Raw genomic sequence first — 26,444 nt, forward strand, 5'->3', positions numbered from 1 at the left:
CTTGGAAATCGAGGCACAAGAAAACAGGGAAACAAAGGCAAAAAACAAGAAAAGGGGTCAGGGTAGAAACACCCTGACCCTATAAGGCTGCTTAGGGGGTTCCACAAGGACCATCAGGGCCCAAAAAAAAAATTTTTTTTACAAATCGCAAGATGCGCAGAGGATCTGCAGAACCTGCCGCGAAAATATACAAATGAAGCATGGGCTTCCGCGCTTCATTATTAATTAGCCCCTGGGCGAGCCAAGTCCCCGGGGCAATTCAAAAAGTATTTGCGGGGGCGCAGGGAGACCCTCCGCAGCCCCGGGTACAGCCACCCTCAGGGCTTTCTATAAATATTTGCGGGGGCACATAGCCTCTTCACACGCCCTGGGGACCACCACCTTCCTGGGGCACTAATATGTAAATTTGGGGGTCCGTTAAGGACCCCGAGCCCCGGGGACCACCACCTCCCCCGGGCTGTGTAGATATTGGAGCCTGTGATGGCCCTGGGGACCGCCACTCCCCAGGGCCGGCTCCTGCAGTGTCCCGGGGTACCCACCCCCGGGTCACTGCTGTTTGCTATGGCAGGGCGGGAGGATCCCTAGGGGCCAACTAGCCCACCAGGTATCAGGTATTTCCAGTATGCACCAGGGAGCTGCATGCATAGAGGTGTTCAGAGGCCACGCCCCTTTTTACACCTCTCTGCAACACATCTCCGTGGCGCTTACTGGAGGTACTTGGTGGGCTAGTTGTCCCCCAGAGACCCTCATTACTCATGGGGACTTAATCCCCTAACTTAAAACGTGCCATGGGGTGTGCTTACACAGGGGTGAAGTGAGGGGCGGGCCTGAGGTGAAATGTGTACAAACACACAATGTGGCGCGTTTTAAGTTGATGAATTAATTCCCCTTCTATCGTGATGGTCCCTGGGGGCCAACTAGCCCACCACTTACCTCCAGTAAGCGCCTCTGAGTTGTAGAAAGGTGACCCAGGCCATGCCCCTTTTTACACCACTCTGCAATGCAGCTCTGTGGGGCTTACTGGAGGTAAGTGGTGGGCTAGTCAGCACCCAGGGACCATCAGGACTCAAGGGGATTTAATCCCTCAATTTACAAAGCACTATGGGTGCGCTTGCATAGTGGTGCAAGGAGGGGGCGTGGCCTGATTTCACAAGTGTGGAAACACACCATGTGGCGCATTTTTTAAGTTGGGGAATTAAGTCCCTTTGAATTCTGAGGGTCCCTGGGGGCCAACTAACCAACCAGGTATGTCCAGTAAGTGCCACAGAGTTGCATTGCATAGAGGTGTAAAATGGGGCATGGCCGCGGACCACCTCCCTGCAACGCAGCTCTGTGGGGCTTACTGGAGGTAAGTAGTGGGCTAGTTGGCACCCAGGGACCGTCAGGACTCAAGGGGATTTAATCCCTCAATTTATAACACACTAGGGGTGCGTTTGCGCAGTGGTGCAAGGAGGAGGCGTGGCCTGATGTCTCAAGTGTGGAAACACACCCTGTGGTGCATATTTTAAGTTGGGGAATTAATTCCCCTGGAATCCTGAGTGTCCCTGGGGCCAACTAACAGACCAGGTATGTCCAGTAAGTGCCACAGAGTTGCATTGCAGAGAGGTGTAAAATAGGGCATGGCCTGAGACCACATCTCTGCAACGCAGCCTTGTGGCGCTTACTGGAGGTACCTGGTGGAGTAGTTGGACCCCATGCACCCTCAGGATTCAAAGGGACTTAGTTTCCCAACTTAAAATGCACCACGGGGCGCGTTTGCACAGTGGTGTAGGTAGGGGGCGGGGCCTGAGGTGATATGTGTGTAAACATGCCCTGTGGCACATTTTAAGTTGGGGACCTCTTCAATCCTGAAGTCCCCTATGGGCCAACTAGCCCACCAGGTACCTCCAGTAAACACCACGGAGCTGTGTTGCAGAGTGTTGTAAAAAGGAGCGTAGCCTCTGAATACCTCTCTGCAAGGCAGCTCCCTCGCGCATACTGGAGGTAGCTGGTGGGCTAGTTGGCCCCCAGGGGACCTCAGGATTGAAGAGGAATCAATTCCCCAACTTAAAACGTGCAACAGGGCGTGTTTGCAGACATGTCACCTCAGGCACTCCCCCTTCCATCACCATTGTGCAAATGCACCCTGTGGTGCATTTTAAGTTGACAAATTAATTCCTCTTCAATCTTGAGGGTCCCTGGGAGCCAACTAGCACACCAGCTACCTCCAGTACGCGCCAGGGAGCTCCGTTGCAGAGAGGTGTTCAGAGGCCATGCCCCTTTTTACACCTCTCTGCAATGCAGATCCATGATGCTTACTGGATGTACCTAGTGGGCTAGTGTGACCCTAGGAACCCTCAGGATTCATGGGGACTTAATGTCCCAACTTAAAACGCGCCATGGGGGACGTTATCACACTAGTGAAGGGAGGGGACGGGGCCTGAGGTGACATGTGCCAACACGCCCTGTGGCGCATTTTAAGTTGGGGAAAAAATCCTCTTCAATCCTGAGGGACCCTGGGGTCCAAGTAGCCCACCAAGTGCTTCCAGGAAGTACCACTGCGCTCGTTGCAGAGAGGTGGTGCAGGCCGTGTGCCTTTTTACATCTCTCTGCTATGCAGCTCTGTGGCGCATACTGAATGTACCTAGTGGGCTAGTTGAATTATTTCTCCAACTTAAAATGCACCACAGGGCGTGTTTGCACAGTGATGAAGGGAGAGGATGGTGTAGGAAAGTGGCTCTATATATACTGGACCGAAGTAAAATCAGCCGAACTACGAATTGCAATTTACTCACCTGTTATCAAGAGAGACCTCACAGTACTGATCCTGAAAAGTAATTCTAACCGTACTTACCACTAGCTTGAATTTCCTGCCATGGGATATCATTGCTTGCTTTTTGCTGAAAAAGTTTCTAAGTGTCGATATTTGAAACGTACAAATATTCCTTTAAATCAGCCGAACTACAAATTCCGATATACTCACCTCTTATCAGGAGAGACCTCAGTGCCACATCTTTGAGCTCAGTACTGGTAATGAAAAATAATTCTATCCGCACTAACCAGTAACTTTAATTTCCTTCCATAGGATATAATTGCCTCCTACCCCTGTTCCTGTTTAATAGTTTAATAGTACTCCAGTGAGTCATTGAGCTGACGAATTTGTGGATGAAGCATCGGCATGCCTGTGAGAGTTACCTGACCTGGGAAAGATGTTGGCAACCTACTCAGCAAACCCCAAATTTGGAAGACTGTAATCTCTACTGATGACGGTTAAAGAACCAGAAACACGTGTCTAGAGATCAGCACTATCTGCGCCAACTGTAGCGAAACACTTGAACACTCTTGAAGCAAGCAAGTAACTGAAACTGCATTTATTAAAATGCCAGGGGTGAACCTTGCTAGGAGGTGAAGCGGTGTGCTCCCACCCCTGTTCCTGCTTAATGTACTCCTATGAGTCATTGAGCTGACAAGCTCGTGGATGAAGCACCCGAATGCCTGTGAGAGGTACCTGACCTAGGAAAGATGTTGGGAGCCTACTCAGCAAACCCCAAATTTCAAAGACTGTAATCTCTACTGGTGACGGTTAAAGAACCAGAAACACATGTCTAGAGATCAGCACTATCTGCTCCAACTGTGCCAAAACACTCGAACACTCTTAAAGCAAGCAAGGAACTGAAACTGTATTTAACACAATGCCAGGGGCGAACCTTGCTGGGAGGTGAAGCCGTGTGCTCCCACCCCTGTTCCTGTTTAATAGTTCTCCAGTGAGTCATTGAGCTGACCAGCTCGTGGATGAAGCACCCGCATGCCTGTGAAAGGTACCTAACCTGAGAAAGATGTTGGCAGCCTACTCAGCAAACACCAAATTTGAAAGTCTGTAATCTCTTCTGATGATGGTTAAAGAACCAGAAACACATGTCTAGAGATCTGCACTATCTGCGCCAACTGTGGCAAAACACCTGAACACTCTAGAAGCAAGCAAGTAACTGAAATTGCATTTACCACAAAGCCAGGGGCGAACTTGCTGGGAGGTGAAGCAGTATACTCCCACCTCTGTTCCTGTTTAATAGTACTCCTGTGAGTCATTGAGCTGGCGAGCTCGTGCCTGAAGCACCCGCATGCCTGTGAAAGGTTCCTTACCTGAGAAAGATGTTGGTAGCCTACTCAGCAAACCCCACATTTGAAAGACTGTTATCTCTACTAATGAAGGTTAAAGAACCAGAAACACGTGTCTAGAGATCAACACTATCTGCGCCAACTGTGGAGAAACACTTGAACACTCTTGAAGCAAGCAAGTAACTGAAACTGCATTTATCACAATGCCAGTGATGTCACTCACCATGACATGAATGATGTAATATGTGACATCATCAGCAGTGGATACTGGGCGCGAGAGTTATAGTGAGTACAACTAACTATAAAGGAGGAATTTCAGTAGTTTTGTACAAGTGAAATCTCCAGCTAACTATAACAGCCATGAAACCTATGGTTTTTCAGTGAAAAAAAAAAAAATATATATATGTAGGTAGTTATAGTTAGGACCTAGTTTCCATAGGAAATCCACAACATTGTATCTGGAATAACTTTTGCGCCGGTCGACGAATACATGCAAAATTCTCCAAGAAAATGGCCTGCTCCGCTTCTTCCCTGAAAGTTTTGGGGTGATTCGTAAAGCGGGGCGGAGAAAAAAGGGGGGTCCGAAAACGTGTTTTCCCCATGCAATTTTCCATAGGGACCTTTAAGTGAGGCTACAGCCCGAACTGCTGAACGGAATTACACCAAATTTGGCATAAAGGTAGAGTTTGGTTCGCAGATTACGCTTTTTGTTAAATGGTGTTAATCAGTTCAGTAGTTCCTTAGAAAATCAAAAGTAAAATCATAGATATATCTATAGACGAAGTACACTACGCGTACAGTAAGCATACCTTCCCGAGCAGGAGCTTTATGCTAATTGGCTGTCAACACTCCAAACCAGGAAGTGTTGACAGCCATCTTGTGCCTCGGTAGAACCGAGGCACAAGAAAACAGAAAAAGAAACGCGAAAAACGCGAAAAGGAGGCAGGGTAGAAACACCCTGACCCCCTGGGCCTGCTTAGGGAGTCACACAAGGACCCCCAAGGCCCAAAACAAAAGTTTTTTTTTAAATCACAGGATACTGCGATAAAAAAAACTACTATTGCATATATTTTTTTTTAACCCCCGGGGGGCAAAATCCCGGGGGCATTTTTGTTTATTTTAATTGGGGGGCCAGGGCTTTCACGTTATATATGCGGGGGCTCACAGCCCCCCGCAGCCCCGGGGACCGCCACCCCATGAATGAATTAAATGACCGGCCCTGGGGGATGGGGTCCTTGGGACCAAAAGTGGCCACAGGAGGGGGGCAAAGTAGCCCCCCTCCTAATTGAAAATAACATTTAAAAAAAGGCCAATGCCCCGGGGGATGGGGTCCCCCGGGTCACACTATGGCCTTGGGAGGGGGGCCAGGTGGCCCCCTTCCCGATTTAAAAATAAATAAATATTAAAACTTGGGGGCAGGCCCTTGGAATGGGGCCCCCATGGCCAAAGAAAATAGAAAAAGAAGGTGGGCTACACAGCCCCCCTTCTTAAAAGTCAATGTAAATAAAGTAGGATCGGGAGGAGGCCACGCCCCCTCAGGAAATTAATACATTTTCAATCCAGAGGTCCCCTAGGGGCCAACTAGCCCACCAGGTACCTCCATTAGGTGCCACGGAGCTGCTTTGCGGAGTGTTGTAAAAAGGGGCGTGACCTCTGAACACCTCTCTGCAACGCAGCTCCCTGGCACATACTGGAGGTACCTGGTGGGCTAGTTGGTCTACAGGGGACCTCAGAAATGAAGAGGAATTAATTCTCTAACTTAAAACGCACTACAGGGTGTGTTTGCAGACATGTCACCTTAGGCCATGCCCCCTTCCTTTATCAGTGTGCAAACGCTCCAGTGGTGCATTTTAAGTTGGGGAATTAATTATCTTTCAATACTGAGGGTCCCTGATGGCCAAATAGCCCAACAGGTATCTCCAGTATGCGCCAGGGAGCTGCATTGCAGACAGGTGTTCAGAGGCCATGCCCCTTTTTACACCTCTCTGCAAGCAGCTCTGTGATGCTTACTGGAGGTACCTGGTGGGCTAGCTTGACCCTAGGGATCCTTAGGATTGAAGGGGACTTAATCGCTCAACTTAAAACGGTGACAGGGAGCGTTTACACAGTGGTGAAGGGAGGGGACGGGGCCTGACGTGATGTGTGCAAACACGTCCTTTGGCGCGTTTTAAGTTGGGGAAAAAAATCAACTTCAAACCTGAGGGACCATGTGGGCCAAGTAGTCCACCAGGTGCTTCCAGGAAGCGCCACTGCACTGCGTTGCAGAGAGGTGGTGCATGCCGTGCCCCTTTTTACATCTCTCTGCTACGCAGCTCTGTGGCGCTTACTGGTTATAGTACAAATTCCGATTTACTCACCTGTTATCAGGAGAGACTTCAGTACTGCATCTTTTAGCCCACTACTGATCCTGAAAAGTAATTCTAATCGTAGTTACAGTAACTTGAATTTCCTTCTATAGGCTAACATTGACTGGTTTCATTTGGAAATTTTTCTAAGTGTGGAGTTTTGGAACTTTAAAAAATTCCTCTAAAATCAGCAGAACTACGAATTTCAATTTACTCACCTGTTATATGGAGAGACCTCAGTGCTGCATCTTTGAGCTCACTACTGTTCCTGAAAAGTAATTTTAACTGTACTTACCAATAACTTGAATTTCCTTCCATAGTATATCATTGCCTGCTATATAAAATATATTTAAATTAAAAAAATATAAAATAAAAAAATAATATTACAATTTCAATATTTTTAAAAAAAAAAATTCAATTTATATTAAAAATATGTAATGTAATTTAAAAAATAAAATATCTAAAAATAAATACTTTAAAACAATGTAGTAAATCAGTATAAAATAATATAACACTTAATACATTTAAAAATGATCATTTACAAAGCATTTGAAATTCACAGAAAAAAACTATACGTTTCAAAATCATTGTTGTTAGGAATTAGCATTTAAAAAACCTTAAAAATTCACAGAAAAAACAATAGGTTTCAGCCACATTATAGTTAGGAATTAGCATTTAAAAAACCTTGGAAGTTCACTGAAAAGGTTTCACACATGTTATAGTTAGCTGGACATTTCACTCATACAAAACCATTGAAATTTCCCCGTTATAGTTACTTCAGCTAACTATAACTCGAGTGCCCGCAATGCACTGCTGATGATGTCACATATTACATCACTCATGACATGGTCAGTGACATCACTCATGACATCACTGATGACATCTCAAATGACATCACTGATGACATCATCCAGTGAATATGTGTATTTCTGAAAAATAAATATTTTTTATATATGTATATGTAGAACATAACCATTAAGCATGGGCGGAAAATCCGTTCCGCTCGCGGATTTTGCGGATTTTCGGTAAATTCGCAATCCGCGAACGCTCGCGAATTTACCGAAAATCCGAAAATTCGCACGCAGTGGATTTTTTTTTTTGGGTGATACAATTTTGCGGCATGTGGTGTAAGTTCGCAATTGCGAACATGTAGGTGCGGCGGGCAGCAACAATCTCGCACTCGCAAAATTACAAAAATTGCAATTCGGCACAAGAAATCCACTAGCAAGCAGCATAGACCTTCTGAAAATGATGATGTTTATCAGAATAACTCCTGAGGTTGACATTTGCCTGCACTTTTTTGGATTTGAGGCCTTTTGACTTTCTTTTGATCACTTTTGGATTAGAAATCAAGTTTCACAAGTAAGCTTGTTTGGGGCATTACAGTTGCGGTAATGCTGTTCTGCAGAAAAACGAGTTTTGCAAAAGTGAAAGCATTCAGCAGGTGCAAAAGTTCAAACTCATCATTAGTAACCATTCCCTGTAGTGCTTCCTGACTGGGGCCCCTCCAGAGTTCAGTTGCTAGTTGCAACAATTGTATGACCCTGCTCTGACCCTCACAGCAGGCTCATAGAATAGCTACAAGTAGGCCACAAAGGTCCTGGGAAAAAAATTGCACTGCAACAGAAAGCAAATTACAGATAAGGAAGCAGGTGCCAGACTGGAATTTTAAAACAGTGACACATTAATAAATCAACCCCAAATTAAGTCATGTCAGTTGAAGCAGGGCAGGTGTGCTTGCTTTTTCCCCCCATAATCTACAGTGATGATGAACCAGAGGGTGGCATTGATGTACCAGAGGGTGGCATGGGTGAAACAGAGGGTGGCAGGGGTGAAACAGAGGGTGCTGGGAACCTGTGATGATGAACCAGACGTAGAAACAACATACTCGCGACCGTTGCTAGCCGACATGTAAGTTCGCAATTGCGAACTGGTACAAAACCCTCGCAAACTGGCAGAAATCCTTGCAAACACACAAAAAAAAATCCGCAAATTCGCAGTTCAGTTGCTAGTTGCAACAATAGTATGACCCTGCTCTGACCCTCACAGCAGGCTCATAGAATAGCTACAAGTAGGCCACAAAGGTCCTGGGAAAAAAAATTGCACTGCAACAGAAAGCAAATTACAGATAAGGAAGTAGGTGCCAGACTGGAATTTTAAAACAGTAACACATTAATAAATCAACCCCAAATTAATTCAGGTCAGTTGAAGCAGGGCAGGTGTGCTTGCTTTCCCCCCCATAATCTACAGTGATGATGAACCAGAGGGTGGCATTGATGTACCAGAGGGTGGCATGGGTGAAACAGAGGGTGGCAGGGGTGAAACAGAGGGTTCTGGGAACCTGTGATGATGAACCAGACGTAGAAACAACATAATCGCGACCGTTGCGAGCTGACATGTAAGTTCGCAATTGCGAACTGGTACAAAACCCTCGCGAACTGGCAGAAATCCTTGCGAACACAAAAAAATTAAAATTTCGTGAGAATTCGCGGATTTTGCGGATTGTGAGTTTGCAAATTCGCAAAATTCTCGAATGCCAGATTCGCAAAATTCGCCCATGCTTAATAACCATAGGTTTCAGGGCTGTTATAGTTAGCTGGACATTTCACTCGTACAAAACCATTGAAATTTCTCCGATATAGTTAGTTGTACTCACTATACCTCGCTCGCCCGCACTCCACTGCTGATGATGTCACATATTACATAATTCATGAAATGGTGAGTGACATCACTGATGACATCACTGATGACATCTCAAATGACATCACCGATGCCATCATTCAGTGAGTGTGGTTTGGTTTGTTAGTTAAATATGTATTATATATAGCAATTTGCATTGAAGATTAAGTGGATATAAATATCTGTTGGAGGATTTAGTAGCAGTATGATTGACTGTATACTTGACTAATTTATAGTGTCTCACTAAATATATTGCATAGTGACTAAACTGTGAGAATATCTGTATCAATTTGTCAGTTTTTGTATAAACTGCTGTACCTGTTGGTTACTAGCTATGTGAACGTCTATATTAGTTATTGATTAGTTAAATGAGTATTTGTATGGGAGAGTAAATGTGTGTGTGGTTCAGTGGGGCGTGTGTGACTGCAAAAGATGTGTGAATAGTTGATTCAGTAGGTATATGAGGTTAAGACTACATGTTATAACAGTTGTTTGTGTGAGTGAATATCTTTATGGGGGTGGTAATGAGCAAATATATCTCTCAATGGTACATGTCCAACAAACTAGAAAAATAAAAGGCAGTGTATGTGACAGTTGTTGTATATAAATAAGTATACATAAGACTAAGTGATTGTATGAGTGACTATATGGATAACTGTATATGTGTAATAGTGATTTTATAACACACTAAGTTTGAGTTACTATCTATATGGATAAATGAAGTGGTGTTTGTATAAGTGTGTAACTTACTAAATGTAAGTATGATTCATTGTTTACATAAATGAGTAGGATGACTGCATAAGTGAATAGGATCTGTGCTGGTGTGTAATGTTGATATAGGTCTATAAGCATATTTGATAGTGCTCTATTGATCATTTACAGCATGTATGAGTGAATCTATAGGTAAAGTGATTAGATGTGTGTGTAGATCTAGGAATTACTGAGTGGGTTTTTAGAAACTTGTATTGGTGTGTCAATGTATTAAAATATGGTACTCTGTATTTTACAGTGATTTGTGAAAGGTTATACTAGTGTATGATGAGGTGTATCTGCTTGTCACGTGAATGATGTCATCGGAGATGTCATTTGAGATATCAGAGATGTCATCAGTGATGTCACTGAGCATGTCATGAATGATGTAATATGTGACATCATCAGCAGTGGATTGCGGGTGCGCAAGTTATAGTGAGTACAACTAACTATTACGGAGGAATTTCAGTGGTTTTGTACGAGTGAAATTTCCAGCTAACTATAACAGCCCTGAAACCTATGTTTTTTTCAGTGATATATATATATATATATATATATATATATATATATATATATATATATATATATATATATATATATATATATATATATATATATATATATATATATATATATATTCACTGAAAAAACCATAGGTTTGAGATCATATATAGTTAGAAATTAGCATCAGTGATGTCATTTGAGATGTCATCAGTGATGTCACAGACCATGTCATGAATGATGTAATATGTGACATCGTCAGCAGTGGATTGCGGGTGCGCGAAATATAGTTAGTCCAACTAACTATATATGCGAATTTCAATGGTTTTGTATGAGTAAAATAAGGTTTTGTAAATGCTAATTCTTAACTATATATGGTCTCAAACCTATGGTTTTTTCAGTGAATTTTCAAGGTTTTGTAAATGCTAATTTCTAACTATATATGGTCTCAAACCTATGGTTTTTTCAGTGAATTTCAAAGGTTTTTTAATAGCAAATATCTATAGCTGTAATATATATTCTTCTTTATAATGTATACTATATTTTCTATGTATGTAATACATTTTTTTATATTTAATATTATTATTATTTTTTTTTGCCCCGGTGCGCTCCCGGTGCGCGCACTGGGGAGTGCACCGGTAAGCGCAATTTCGTGGAGCGTCCCGGAGCGCGCTCCGGTGAGCACCTCGTTAGCGCTATTGCCGCGATCGAAAACAACATTGTGATGCGTCGCATATGCGTGACGTATCGCGTAGCTGCGTGATGCGTCTTATGGCGCGTTTTGGGACCCCCCTTTTTTCTTGGCCCCCGCTTCACTTTCAGGGAAGGAGTAGAGCGTAAATGTGCCATTTTAAGGAAAATTTCAGCCAATTCTGTCCATCAACGGCAAAGTTATTCAACATAGAATGTTGTGAAATCCCTATTCAAAACAATCCTAACTATATATACCTACTGGCGACCGCCAGTAGGTAATATATATATATATCTGTATATATATATTCACTTAAAAAAAACATAGGTTTCAGGCCTTATAACATTGAAATTGCTCCTATATAGTTAGTTGTACTAACTATATTTTGCGCACCCGCAATCCACTGCTGATGATGTCACATATTACATCATTCATGACCTGGTCAGTGACATCACTGATGACATCACTGATGACATCTCAAATGACATCACTGATGACATCACTGATGACATCTCATTTGACATCACTGATGACATCATCCAGTGACTGTGTGTTTCTGTAAAGTTTAAATATGTTTTACATATTGAAGAATGAGTGGATCTATAAGTGTCTGGATGAAGGATTCAGTAGGTGCGTGACTGACTGTATGAGTGAGTGATTAAATGTGTCTTACTAAATGCATGGGTTAGTGACTACCCTGTCTGAATGTGTGCATCAGTATTAAGCGTGGGCGGAAAATCCGTTCCGCTCGCGGATTTTGCGGATTTTCGGGAAATCCGCAATCCGCGAGATTTGCGGATTTCCCGCAAAATCCGCAAATTCGCACGCAGCGGATTTTTTTGGCGGCGCGCGGCGTTGGTGATACAATTTTTGCGGCGCGCGGCGTTTATCATCGTTTGCCGAGTTGTTTTTTTCGATAGTTTGCGAGTGCTGCGCCATTTTGGATCTTGCTGTGTGATCCCGCGGGAATTGGCGAGCGCGTTTACGTCATCGCGGCTTGCCAGCGATAGTTTGTCAACGCGAGTACGACGAGATCACGTCTCGCGGTACTTCGCAATTGCGAGATTTGAGATGCGGCGAGCGAAAATATAAATTTGCAATTCTGCACAAGAAATCCACCAGCAAGCAGCATAAACCTTCTAGAAATGATGATTTTTATGTGAATAACTCCTTAGTTTGACATTTGCCTGCACTTTTTTAGCGAGGAGTCCATTTTGGGGAGGGGGGCAGGGGGGTGGGAGGAAGGAAGTGCCCCATAGTCTTCAACTTCCTGTTCCTGTTCAGCAGGCTCCTCCCAGTGCTTTGTCCATCTCCTGGTCACTTTTCATTCGGATGTGGACCTGGAAGGATTACTTTTTGTGGATGCTGCTGGATCTTTGGATTTGAGGCCTTTTTGACTTTCTTTGGATCACTGTTGGATTAGAAATTTTACAAGTAAGTTTGTTTGGGGCATTACAGTTGCTGCAACTAAAATTTTGGGATTTTCGATTTTTGGGCTGTTTTGGGGCCTTTTCCCCAGGGGTACTCAGTGGTGGGTGGACTGATTCTTTCTGTGGGTTGTCTTGAACTTAAACATCATGGAGGCCATAGATGAATTGGGATTCTGCTGATTTTTCTGTGTTTTTCGATTTTTTTTTGTTGTAAAATTTTGTGTTTTTCGATTTTTGACCTGTTGTTGGGGCCTTGACCAGGGGTAGTGAGTGGTGCATGGGCCTAGTCTTTCTGAGGGCTGTCTTGAATTTAAACATCATGGAGGCCATGGATGGAATGGGATTGTGCTGATTTTGCAGTGTTTTTCGATTTTTGGGCCTGTACTTGTGGCCTTTTCACCAGGGGTATATGAGTCTAGCATGGGCCTAGTCTTTCTGTGGGCTGTCTTGAATTTAAACATCATGGAGGCCATGGATGGAATGGGATTGTGCTGATTTTGCAGTGTTTTTCGATTTTTGGGCCTGTACTTGTGGCCTTTTCACCAGGGGTATTTGAGTCTAGCATGGGCCTAGTCTTTCTGTGGGCTGTCTTGAATTTAAACATCATGGAGGCCATGGATGGAATGGGATTGTGCTGATTTTGCAGTGTTTTTCGATTTTTGGGCCTGTACTTGTGGCCTTTTCACCAGGGGTATTTGAGTCTAGCATGGGCCTAGTCTTTCTGTGGGCTGTCTTGAATTTAAACATCATGGAGGCCATGGATGGAATGGGATTGTGCTGATTTTGCAGTGTTTTTCGATTTTTGGGGGTGTTCATGGGGAGGGACATGCCATGTGGCTGGTGGCCATTTTGAGTGCAGCTACAGGCACTGGCCATGTGCTGGCAGGCAAGTGGCCATTTTGAATGCAGGCTTTGTTGTTAGGCCTCCAACCATTTTGCCTACTTTTCAACCTTTATTTATGCCCAGGGGTAGTGAGTCTTGCATGGGCCTAGTATTTCTGTGGGTTGTCTTGAATTTAAACATCATGGAGGCCATGGATTGAATGGGATTGTGCTGATTTTGCAGTGTTTTTCGATTTTTGGGCCTGTACTTGTGGCCTTTTCACCAGGGGTATTTGAGTCTAGCATGGGCCTAGTCTTTCTGTGGGCTGTCTTGAATTTAAACATCATGGAGGCCATGGATGGAATGGGATTGTGCTGATTTTGCAGTGTTTTTCGATTTTTGGGCCTGTACTTGTGGCCTTTTCACCAGGGGTATTTGAGTCTAGCATGGGCCTAGTCTTTCTGTGGGCTGTCTTGAATTTAAACATCATGGAGGCCATGGATGGAATGGGATTGTGCTGATTTTGCAGTGTTTTTCGATTTTTGGGCCTGTACTTGTGGCCTTTTCACCAGGGGTATTTGAGTCTAGCATGGGCCTAGTCTTTCTGTGGGCTGTCTTGAATTTAAACATCATGGAGGCCATGGATGGAATGGGATTGTGCTGATTTTGCAGTGTTTTTCGATTTTTGGGGGTGTTCATGGGGAGGGACATGCCATGTGGCTGGTGGCCATTTTGAGTGCAGCTACAGGCACTGGCCATGTGCTGGCAGGCAAGTGGCCATTTTGAATGCAGGCTTTGTTGTTAGGCCTCCAACCATTTTGCCTACTTTTCAACCTTTATTTATGCCCAGGGGTAGTGAGTCTTGCATGGGCCTAGTATTTCTGTGGGTTGTCTTGAATTTAAACATCATGGAGGCCATGGATTGAATGGGATTGTGCTGATTTTGCAGTGTTTTTCGATTTTTGGGCCTGTACTTGTGGCCTTTTCACCAGGGGTATTTGAGTCTAGCATGGGCCTAGTCTTTCTGTGGGCTGTCTTGAATTTAAACATCATGGAGGCCATGGATGGAATGGGATTGTACTGATTTTTCTGTGTTTTTCGATTATTTTTTTTTGTAAAATTTTGTGTTTTTCGATTTTTGACCTGTTGTTGGGGCCTTGACCAGGGGTAGTGAGTGGTGCATGGGCCTAGTCTTTCTGTGGGCTGTCTTGAATTTAAACATCATGGAGGCCATGGATGGAATGGCATTGTGCTTATTTTGCAGTGTTTTTCGATTTTTGGGCCTGTACTTGTGGCCTTTTCACCAGGGGTATTTGAGTCTAGCATGGGCCTAGTCTTTCTGTGGGCTGTCTTGAATCTAAACATCATGGAGGCCATGGATGGAATGGGATTGTGCTGATTTTGCAGTGTTTTTCGATTTTTGGGGTTGTTCATGGGGAGGGACATGCCATGTGGCTGGTGGCCATTTTGAGTGCAGCTACAGGCACTGGCCATGTGCTGGCAGGCAAGTGGCCATTTTAAATGCAGGCTTTGTTGTTAGGCCTCCAACCATTTTGCCTACTTTTCAACCTTTATTTATGCCCAGGGGTAGTGAGTCTTGCATGGGCCTAGTCTTTCTGTGGGTTGTCTTGAATTTAAACATTATGGAGGGCATGGATGGATTGGGATTGTGCTGATTTTGCAGTGTTTTTCGATTTTTTTGTGCTCTATAACTGAACTGATGTTCCTCTGTCTTCCATTTTTTTTAGGTGCACAAGACTCAAGAGAACCACCAGTGCCAGGAAGAAGTCCTGCAGCGGTGTGTGTGTGCAGCATAACGTCACGCGACGTCACGTCTGGCCTCAGACAACTCTACAATTCGTGCAACTGCGGCCTGCTGTCTGACCTGCTCTGAAGAAGATGGCCCCAAAGAAAGTTCTCCGTAGCTCCTCTAGCAAGAAAGTTGCTAGTAAGGAGCAGAAGAAGCAAGTTACCAAGGAGGCTGGTGTGCCACCCGCCACTTTTTTTGGGAGCAAAAAAAAAAGTACGCCTGCAGCAGCAGGATCTGCTGGGGACCAAGCTGAGAGCAGCACCCCTGCTCCATTGGGTTCAGTGCCTCCACCACCACGCCAACTTAAGTCAAAGCCCTTGAGTGCTTCAGAGGCAGTCAGTGTACTTCTCCAATCACCATCGACCAGTGATGTTGGCTCATCGCAAGAAAGTAGCAGCAATGTCCCTGAATCAACACAGGTTGTTGTAACTCATCTGACAAGTGTTGAACAACCACAGCCGCAACAACAACACCATGTGCAAGTACACGCCCAAGTACATGTGGAAGGAGAGGCAGCAAAAGGAGATGCGCAAGCAAAGGTGCATGGAGGTTCACAAGTGCCCACAATAGTTGTTCCTCCCGAAGTAGGGGCACATTTGGAAATCGACAATGAAGCTGAGGTATCATTGGAAGCCACTCCTCCTGATGATCATTCATTGTCTTCCACATCCCTAGCAAGGAAAAGATCAAGGGGGGTGTCTACATCTTCTTCAAGCCCACCTCGTTCTGATGAAAGTGATCTGTCTTGGGAAACACAACTGCGGTCTGACAGTGAGGCACACCATGATCTGACACCGGTACCTAAGCGTAAAAGGAAGGTCGTCCAAAAACTCAAACCTATGGAGTGTGATGAGGCTCAACAAGAAGTGACAGATACTGCTGGTGATGAAGCCTCTCACGATGACGACGAGCCAGTCATCACAAAGGTCACTGCAGCCCCACCGGGCATGCAGCAAAGAGACATTTTGACCCTATCCCGAGAAGCTGCTGAGCGTGATGATGATGTCGGCGAGGAGGCAATGGAAATGGAATCATTAGATTTGGAGTTAAGTAGTACACCAAAACCTACCGCTTCCATATTTCTCCGCAAGAAGGTACCCACCTCGTCCTCGACCTCAATTCGTGGTGGTGAAAGTGCAAAACGTACTGAAGTTCGGCAATCCACATCCTCCACTTCATCTGTCATTAGCAGCAGGACCACCACCACCAGTATCGCCGCCTCCTCCGGCCCCCGAAGACATTTCAAGTCCCCAGTTTGGGACTTCTTTAGTGTTTGCCCAAAAAAGGAAAACGTAGCCATTTGTAGCCTTTGTAAGCTTCGATTTAGTCGTGGTAAGCTTGGTTCTAACTATGGTACCGGAGGCCAGAGAGGTCATCTTGAGAGAAGGCACGCTGTCCAATGGTTTCCGCACCTAGAGGCGGTCAAGCAAGCCGGAATTGCACGTAATGAAAACGTTGATTTGTCATCTGCTGATGACGAGGAGGTAGAAGAAGACGATTCAAACACTTCACTTACACCCAGTTCCCATGTCAGCAGCACACCCCATGGGAGCCACACTAAGAGTGTGGGAGAGAGTGAGACATCAATGTGGAAAAGTTCATCAGCGAGCGTAACTGGGTCGAAGAGATCATCATCATCCCGTAAATCATTGGTCCAGGGCAACATTAAAAAGATGTTGTTTACAGAAGCGCAATATGAACGCAACCACCCAATGACCCGTCTGTATAACACTAAGCTGGCTAAAATGCTAGCTCTGGACCTTCTCCCTTTTTCTTTTGTAGAAGGGGTTGGTTTTCTAGAATTAGTGACAGCGCTCTGCCCTAAATGGAAGGTTCCTAGCCGGTTCTATTTTGCCCGAGTTGCGGTTCCAGCACTACATGAAGATGTTCTGAAGGTGATTGGGGCAGCTTTGCAGAAGAGTGCTGTTCACACTATACATCTGACAACAGACATGTGGACCAGTGGCGCAGGCGCTGATTACATGTGCATCACTGCACACTGGGTCTCTTTTTCAGGGGCTAAAGCAAAGCTAAACTCAGGTGTTGACACTAACATTGTTTTTAAAGGTGCTTGGAAACATGCAACACTAGCCATGTTTGGTTTGGAGAAACGTCACACAGCAGAAAACATTTTGGATGTCTTTAACACAAAGGTCCTTAACTGTCTGTCCCCACTAAAACGCAAGGTTGGTTATGTTTCCACGGACAATGGCTCCAATATAGTTAAGGCCATGAGGGACGGTTACTATTTCAGAGTGCCGTGTTTGGCGCACTGTATAAACCTGGTTGTCCAAAAATTCTTGGGTAATAAACGCAGTGCAGCGTACAGTGTATTGGAGAACTGCCGAAAAATTTGCAAGCATTTCAGGCATTCTTTTAAGGCCCGGAAGCAGCTGAGGAGCATGCTATATCAATGTCAAATGCCAGTGAAAGCACTCATCCAGGAGGTGGTAACACGTTGGAACTCAACCTTCTACATGCTTGAGCGTCTGTATGAGCAGTATACGCAACTCGATCAATATTTCTTGAAAGAGGGTATAGAGGAGCTGAGGATGGGTGGGCCGCAATGGAACATAGTTGAAAGCCTAACACGCATGCTTCGTCCTTTTGAGGTCTTCACGCGTGCAGTCAGCAAGGAGGACTCTAATTTGGGAAAAGCTATCCCATTGTTGTACATGCTGGAGGACCAACTGAAGGAGGTGTGTTCTGTGTTTGGAAAAGAAGACAAAAAGAAAGACTCTTTGCTTCTGGCTGAGCAATTATTAGAGCTCCTACAAGGTGATGAACGTCTTAAAAAGATCCACTCAGAACAGCATTACATTTGTGCTACTATTCTGGATCCACGCTACAAAAAGGCGCTGGCAGGCAGAGCATTCTTTGCTTTTGGTGATGAAGATGTTACAAAGTACAAACGTTGGCTAGCCTTGTCAGCCAAGAAGTTTGAAACAGAACGGCTGGAAATTGAAGGAAATGGCAGTACATCAGCAGGCCATCCCCAGTCAAAACAATCCACTTCTGCACCTGTGGCTGTGGCACAAGTGACCTCTCAGCCGTTAAAGACACCGGCAACCGGATCATCTGCACGAAAGACAACAGAAACATTGGAGGCTGAAGAGGATTGGCTAGCTCTGCGTGGGTTTGGTTCTCAAAAGGTCAGAGGCACAGCAAGAGCTACGCAAAGTGGAGGAACCTTGGAGGAGGACCTTGAGTCGATGGTGAAGGACTATCTGAATGACTCCACAGAGGTCTATGTTAATTCTGACCCATTGGCGTATTGGCATGGGAAAAAAGAATTGTGGCCACAGCTCACCAACCTGGCTTTAAACTACTTGTCTTGCCCACTCGCAAGTGTGTCTTCTGAACGGGTTTTCAGTGCGGCTGGTGGGATTGTAACTCCCAAACGGAGCCGCCTCTCGCCCAAAAATGTGGAGAGGTTAACAATGATCAAGATGAATCAGCACCTCATACCACCAGATATAAGAGTACGAGAGAGCGTGCCGGATGAAGAGGAGGTGGCCAGCAACATAGATGAGGGAATTTCTACTCTGTCAGGTGGCACTGACCTCACCCTGGCTGAATTCGCAGAGTATGATGACGAAGCCTTATTCTTATTCCTGGACCGTGATACCGACTTCGAGCCCTGAAAATGAGACAACGAATCAATAACTTTCTTTTTCATCCTTATTCACTTTTATTCCTGTGTGTCTGTCTTTCTTTGTTGTGCACAGTTAATATAATTCAAACTTTAATCAGATAATCACAAAAACAAGCCCATCAGCAGAACTGTCTTCACTTGTTTGCTAATTTATTTGAAGGTGCCGCAGTCTGCATTCCTCAGGTTCACAAGTTCAGAAGAACATGCTCCTCTATCCTCCTCCTCCAGACTCCTATTTCCATCAAAGCAGAGGGCTGGTTTACGCCCAATGAAGAAAGACTCAGCACTTGTGGGGGTGTTGTTCTACCTCTTTGCAGGTGAGTTGACGGGTCTGGGGCCATTGCTGGGAAGCACTAAAAGTGGTTTGGACCAAATCCGAGGCGGAAAATTTTTTGTGTTTTTGATGACTTGCTTGCCTTTGAGGTGCTCTTAGGGGGGGTTCCGTCTGTTTGTGGGTGAGTTTTGTGGTCTGAGAGCATTGCTGGGACACTCTAATCTTGATTGCATTTGCTTTTCAGGAAATCCGTCGTGCCAACCCCGACTTATGGCCTAGCTACGCAGCGCGTTTGGACCGAAGGCCCAGAAATATTGCAAGTATGAGATTTTGCTTTTGGCCTGTTTGGGGGTGTTATGCTTCTTGGCGGGTGGGTTGACGGGTCTTGGGGCATTCCTGGGAAGGTCTAATACCGGGTAGAAGTGGTTGGGACAAAATCCAGGCCGATTTTTTTTGGGCTATTTCTGACATTTTGCTCTATGTAGCGTTTTCGGGGGCCTGTTTGGGGGGCTTCCTGGTGTTTGTGGGTGAGTTTCGTGGTCTGGGAGCACTGCTGGGACACTCTAATCTTGATTGCATTTGCTTTTCAGGAAATCCGTCGTGCCAACCCCGACTTATGGCCTAGCTACGCAGCGCGTTTGGACCGAAGGCCCAGAAATATTGCAAGTATGAGATTTTGCTTTTGGCCTGTTTGGGGGTGTTATGCTTCTTGGCGGGTGGGTTGACGGGTCTTGGGGCATTCCTGGGAAGGTCTAATACCGGGTAGAAGTGGTTGGGACAAAATCCAGGCCGATTTTTTTTTGGCTATTTCTCACATTTTGCTCTATGTAGCGTTTTCGGGGGCCTGTTTGGGGGGCTTCCTGGTGTTTGTGGGTGAGTTTCGTGGTCTGGGAGCACTGCTGGCTATATATACTTTACTTTGCAAGAGGTTTGAAGCAAATCCATGGTGGCAGAGGGGACTTAGGGCCTAGCTGCAGAGCGCGCGCGGAGTGATTTGGGAAATTTGTGAAAAAGTCCCCATTTTTGTACTTTTGCTCTTTGGCTGTTTGGGGGTCTTCTACTCGTCTTCTCCTGGGTTGACGGCTCTGGGGCCATTGCTGGGAAGCTCTAATACCGGATAAAAGTGTTTTGGACCAAATCCCAGGCGGAATTTTTTTTGTGTTTTTGATGACTTGCTTGCCTTTGAGGTGCTCTTAGGGGGGGTTCCGTCTGTTTGCGGGTGAGTTTCGTGGTCTGGGAGCACTGCTGGGACACTCTAATCTTGATTGCATTTGCTTTTCAGGAAATCCGTCGTGCCAACCCCGACTTATGGCCTAGCTACGCAGCGCGTTTGGACCGAAGGCCCAGAAATATTGCAAGTATGAGATTTTGCTTTTGGCCTGTTTGGGGGTGTTACGCTTCTTGGCGGGTGGGTTGCCGGGTCTTGGGGCATTCCTGGGAAGGTCTAATACCGGGTAGAAGTGGTTGGGACAAAATCCGCGCGGAAAAGCCTTTAGTTTTGGCACTTTTTGTAACTTAGGGTTCGTTAGGGTTAGCCCTAGCAGCAGGATTGCATGTGTATCGGGGTGTTCTAGATTTTTCAAACTGAGTTCTGGGGTCTTAGAGCACTCGTGAGAATGTGTAATTTTGGTTGCAAGTCATTTGAAGAAAATCCATGGTGGGAAAGGGGGGATTTGGCATAGTTAAAGAAAGCCTTTGCCACTATTCTTAACTTAGGGTTCGTTAGGGTTAGCAGTATTTCTATTGCATGTGTTTGAGTGGGGGGGATTTCGAGTCTTGGAGCGATGCTGGCTATGGCTACTTTTGCTTGGTTGCTTGCAAGTGGTTTGAATGCAATCCACGGTGGGTAATGGGTAATTAGGGTACTTCGGCCTACTTTTACTTTCACAGTAAGTTTTGTCACCAGTTTTCTGCTAGGCCTCGTTTTTTGAGATTTGATTGGGGGTCTTCTACATTTTTGCGACTGGCTTTAGTAAGGGTCTGGGTGGGAGCACTGCTAGGAAGATCTATTTTTGTTCTAAAACACAGTTTACAGTACACCTAGCTTGAGGGGCAAGATCCGCTACATTAATTTGCCCATACTTATTTATCCTTCAAAAGGTGACTCAGAGTACGCACTTTCAAAAACATTGTACTGTCTACTAGGAAAAACAAATTGTGACTTTTTGCACTCCACAGCCTACATACCTTATATTTATTTATCAGTGGTGTTGTAATATTATATCACTTCCTGTTTTTCGTTGAATAATTACAGGCCGGGTTTCAGTCTCTGCAATGGGGAAAAAAGGATGGAGTCAGGCTTCACAGTAGCGAGCCACAATTCAGCATCAGGCAGGCAGTGGACAGGGTGTCTTCTGGTGACCAACATCGGTGGACGAAGCGTCGGCTGCAATGGAGGAGTGCCGCTAATAGGAGGATTTTTTTTCTGCGGGCAACTTACTTACCACTTCCAACAGGACCACTACAACCACATAGATACAGTATCCCTTGCCTTTTTCTCTGACTGTGACTGCATTTCTTGGCTCTCTCTCGGCTTCTACATTGATCCCTTAACACATCACTTAGTCCACTCCACTATCTGCACCACACATAGTCATTTGTAAGTGCTCCTACGTAATTCGCAAGTCGCAGCACGCCCCAGGCCGTAGAGGACTGGGATGGCCCCAATGATGAAGCATGTCACCAAGGGGCAACCCTGGTGAGTGAGGGGACACCTAGAAAAAAAGCAATTTCTCCTTTTCTATCTACTATACCTTCTGTCAGGTTACGCAGCCCCTAAGCGCCTACCGTACTATGAAACTACATTTCCCATGAGTAGGCGGGAGACTTGCAGACTATTTAGTGAGACTATATGAGAGTACCCTTGTATGTTAGGACATCACTTCACTGATGCCTGTCTTGTCTTCTCTTACAGGTATCCTTTCCCTGCTGACCCTACCTTTACCCATCCCACATTTTTTATTTTAGTTTGTTATTTTTCTCCCCCGCCTAATGCCTCGAACACCCTGTGTTTACACTTCTGGGTGTTGGTGACATTTGGAGGTGGAACCATATTTGCATCGACTGGATCACGGGGAGTAAACCTGACACCTTCCAGACCAACCCCATTGAGTGTTGTTGTGAATGGATTTATAGTGACCAGCAAGGCTCTCGGGTATCTGGCTACAGAGACCTTATGTTGAATATCGTTATCAATAATTCCACACAGGCCCTGTACTGTCGCATTCTTTCTTTCCACAGTTGTCGATGATATATTCTTACTCTGCTTGACAAAGAACCATTGCTAATGTGAAAGAACTTCAACCGAATTAGTAGTTATACTTTACCATTTGTTAGGCTACAATGTGGCACTGCTCTACTGTACTTCTGTCACCTGCTATATTCTCAGTTGTACCGTTGAATTGCTCAGGAGGACAAACCAGATTTCATTTTCTTTTTTTTCATAGGCATGCAACTGCCACTGTGTCACACCACTAGTACCACCGCTATGAGGAAATTTTATCCGACCAAGATTGCCAACGTTATTCGGTGTTTCCCGTGGAGCCAGCCCTGGGCCTAGCCCTACTTTCAAACACAAATTACAGGTAAGATAAGCGTTTGGTGGTTTGGGGGTATAATGGAGTATTAGTACGAGAGACGAGAGACTGAAGGTAGTACTACTAAAGTCCTAGGACTCTTGGATTCACTTCACTTAGTCTGTGAGAGGCACTTAGTGTTGAAAACATTTGGGCATTTACACTTAAAGGAAGAAAATGGAACTAAACTTTCAGGAAAACAGTCAACGTTAAACCCCCACCCACCAGGCAAGCAGTAAAAAACAGGTATGCTCAGATAAAGTTTGAAAAAGTATATTTATATCCCTAACAAAATAATCTCCCGCAAGACCCTCCCTAACCCCAACGATTGTCCTTCAAAAGTCCCCAAAAACCCAACTCCCAATTCCCACCCCCCAAAAGTCTCTAAAAAAGGGGCAAGGGACACTATGGGTGGATGCTGTTAACTTTTTGGGCCAGGGCATCATGCTCCTCGCGGAGCAAGGCGAGCTCCTGCTGAAGGCGGGACACCATCAGGGTAGTGCGGCGCAGGCGTGCCTTCACTGCCTTGCAGGTGCAAGGCCTGTGAGAAGCAGCTGTTGGCCTTGCTGCTCGGCGGTGGCGTTTGCCTTTGGCAGCCCGGCTCAGTCTCGGTGGACCACTGTGCTGGGTGGCAGCCCGTGGGGCCACGGAGGCCGATGCAGACGACGTTGTCGTAGTTGTCGACTGCACACTTTCCACGTCCTCCAGGGCCACCAGCCGCCGATATTCCGCAACAGTGGCCTCGATCCTCCGTTGCCGGGCCGCTCTAGCCAGCTCCTTCCTCCTTGTTCGTTTGGAAGGAGAACCTATATGAAGAAAGAAAGACATAGTCTGTAACCAATGCTCTTTAAGATTAACTCAATCATTCAGCAGAAATTTGTGCTGCAGTACAACTAGCAACTTGCAAGCGCATTACATAACTATTGAGGCCAGTATCTATCTAACCTCACACTTCTTCATCCTTGCTCTAACATTAGTGGGAGTTTAAGGAACAAATTCTATGAGCACTGTGGACTTCCATTGGAGTCGACTATGAAAGTACACCAGTCTTATTCTTCTTCTTATCTCTTGTTTTGGAAAATTGGTACGTTATTTTCTGCAAGCCGGCATAATGCCAGCGCGGTAAACTTGCACCCGAGAAAAAGAGACGCACGCCATGAGGAGTGACCTAGACTTGCGTTGCCGTTGCGTTACTGTACCCGTCCAGTACATGCAGGTGGTGAATCTCTTACTTTTCTATTACGGGTGGCACTGAGAATACTCTGTTACAACTCAAGGGCTACTGCTTAATTAATTTAACTTTCACCCTACAGTGGAAATGAGTACTAGAAATGGAAAATTGAAGAAGATAAATAATCTGATTATCTATCACTTCACATGGGATGTTTTTGCTTATATATGGGATGACTTTAGGTGCTTTGCTTTTTATTGAGTGACCAGTGATACATCCACACATGAATGACTGAGTACTACTAAACTTATTAAGAGAGGTAGGGAGTGGCCACCATAATAACCGGATCTATGCAGTGCTTGCAATACAAACTACTGCTACTATTTATGGTAGTATTTGGACAAAATTAAAAGTTCTTTTCCTTGCCTTTCCTACACTGGAACGGACGTGCGGGTGCAGTGTTACATGCTCTTCAAAGTTACACTTAGTTCATCCACTGACCATCTACTCTCTCTAGATCATGGGTACTCACAAACTTTCTCTCAGGGGCTACATTTACAGTGTAGTTTGGGGCCGAGGGCCGCACTGGTGGGGGCGGAGTCAGAGGGGGCGGGGCTAAAGCAAAACGATAACTTGTGACCATGAGGTTGCACACAGGTCCCTGCAGCAGATGCCCTCATCCACTGAGCCACCAGACCCAGCATTTACATACATCTCTCTCCCTCCTGCTCTCCCTCCTGCCCTCCCTCCATCTCTCTCTCCCTCCTGCCCTCCCTCTCCCTCCCCCTCTGTCATCTCACTGTGTGTGTGTCTATCTGTGTCAGCCTTCAGCCCGGGTTGAGACCGCTTCCTCAACGCGCACACACAGACAACAACACCAAAGTACTTAACAGGTCTTTAAAAGACCATTAACATATTATTGAGGCTTTGTTTGTTTTAGCGCCCCTGCTTCTCCACCCTGACAATCACTGCTTGCCCGGCCCCACAGAGCAGAGGCTTTGTTCTATTTCACCTCTTTGTGGCCTTGCATCTCCACTCTGCTCTGTGGGGGCCGGGGGAGCAGTGATTGTCAGAGTGGAGATGCAGGGGCGCTAACAGGTGAAATACAAAAAAGCCTCTGCTCTGTGGGGGCCGGGGGAGCAGTGATTGTCTGCAAGGTCTGCGCACCGCCAACGAAGGCTTGCCGGGCCACCACCGGCCCGCGGGCCGTACTAGGAGTACCCCTGCTCTAGATACACATATGCTATCTAAGAGTCAGATAGTAGCATGATCCAGGTATATGGACACATACAGTTTCTGTGTCACCCACCCAGGCTGTTGTCCTTCCACCCATCATTGCTTCATCATTCACCCAGCCATGCATCTCATATTCTTGCCTTCCCAGCTAGTCTTCAATCTCAATAAGTAAGGAATATATAAGAGCTTACCTCTGGCCGCCACCACCACCGTCTCAACTCTCACAGCTGCCGCCGCCGCCTCCTCCCCTGAAGAATCGCCCTCCGCCTCCGTGTCAAGCACCACCACCTCCACACTGGCCCCGCCACCAGATGTTCCACCTACAAAGTACATTTAGGAATGTTAGAATGAAGCACTCACTAGTCACTAGTATTTGGTCTAGGAATGAAGACATGTGAAAACAATGTAATTTGTGACTGTCTACGTTAAACTTAAAAAAAATGTCCCTTTTTCCAGGGAAGGTTGTCTTGCTGCACTTTTAGGCACAACTGATGAAATCTGTTTTTTTAACACGCACCATTTTTCTCCACACAGACAGAAGATGGACTTCTAACAACAAGATCAAGTTGAAACCAGGTGAGAGCTCGGCTCGACCACAAGAAATGTCTTCAATTAATCGTCAGCACTAACCACTTTTCCATTATCAGTTAAACGTTTAGTTTTATTATGACTTCATTTTAATAAATGTGTTTACTTTTAATAAAGCTTTTAAACTTAAATACAATCTGTGTTTTTTGGTCCAGACTAGAGTGACTGAGCGAAAGGTTTTGCAATTTTTGCAAGCATGAGTCCAGATAGAACAGTTCAAAAGACATTATGGACAATCCCAGAGGACTGCACTAAGTTGATAGAGCTATTGCTGACTAGAATCATGGGAGTTTCGCCAACCGTGCAATCTTAGTTAGCTACACAGACAGACTAATAAGAATAATCTAGTAATACCACAGGGAGTCATAGTAGAGGCAGGATAAGAATTTAGATACAGTCTACAAGAAGAGCAAAGACAATTTTGAAAAAAGTCAAATGAGGAACGCTAGGAAAAATGGGTACTAGTCTAAAATGAAAACTTACTGGGGCCAGCAGAGGAGCCCTCGCCTGCCCGATCCTGGCCCTGTTGATGAACAGCATCCGCCGCCTGCTGCTCCTGTGTCCTCCTCTTGCCCCTGGGGGGAGCTGACGTACAACATGAAAGAAAGAACAGAAAACATGGATGATTGTTGCTTGTCAATGTCAACCAAATCAAACATTTCAAAAGAACAATAACAAAATATTTCTGCGAAATTATATTGATTATGGTTACTTTTCATTTATTTGCGGACCTGTGACTTCGAAAGTCACGTAACTCACTAAACAAAGTACTGAAACGTTCACCTAGGACTGGCAGGCAGCAGTCCGCAGGCAAGACGCAA

The 26,444-nt window shown here is 45.3% G+C and overlaps 1 long non-coding RNA gene across 1 annotated transcript; it reads right to left on the reverse strand.

Annotated features, from left to right (window-relative positions):
- Positions 1-23,108: 23,108 nt before the first annotated feature.
- LOC147698322 (uncharacterized) lies at positions 23,109-26,190 on the reverse strand. Its single transcript, XR_015299197.1, has 3 exons — positions 26,107-26,190; positions 25,227-25,355; positions 23,109-23,434 (listed from the first exon to the last, which is right to left on the reverse strand). It is a non-coding gene; the product is annotated as an uncharacterized LOC147698322 (long non-coding RNA).
- Between the last annotated feature and the right edge of the window lie 254 nt (positions 26,191-26,444).

Source organism: Lissotriton vulgaris, chromosome 8 (assembly GCF_964263255.1).
Source record: "Lissotriton vulgaris chromosome 8, aLisVul1.2, whole genome shotgun sequence".
Taxonomy (NCBI): domain Eukaryota; kingdom Metazoa; phylum Chordata; class Amphibia; order Caudata; family Salamandridae; genus Lissotriton; species Lissotriton vulgaris.